Raw genomic sequence first — 289 nt, forward strand, 5'->3', positions numbered from 1 at the left:
ATAGACTTAAAATAATAGTATAATTTTTTTTGTTATCTATCTTTTCAATTTATTCATAATTCTTATGAATTATTTATAGTTAAATATTTTACTTTTAATCTTTTTATAGAAGTGATAAAACAGAAAAATAAACGTCTTAATCTTATCTTTACTTGATGAATTTAGTTCTTTTTCAAAATATTTTCAAATTTTTTGAATATCGAATGAATTTTAACATCAAACTCTCATTGTAAATTATTCTTGCCTATTATACCAAGAGCGACGAATTCAACTTTTTATAAATTCGACA

This window comes from Arachis ipaensis, chromosome B05, assembly GCF_000816755.2.
Source record: "Arachis ipaensis cultivar K30076 chromosome B05, Araip1.1, whole genome shotgun sequence".
NCBI classification, from domain to species: domain Eukaryota; kingdom Viridiplantae; phylum Streptophyta; class Magnoliopsida; order Fabales; family Fabaceae; genus Arachis; species Arachis ipaensis.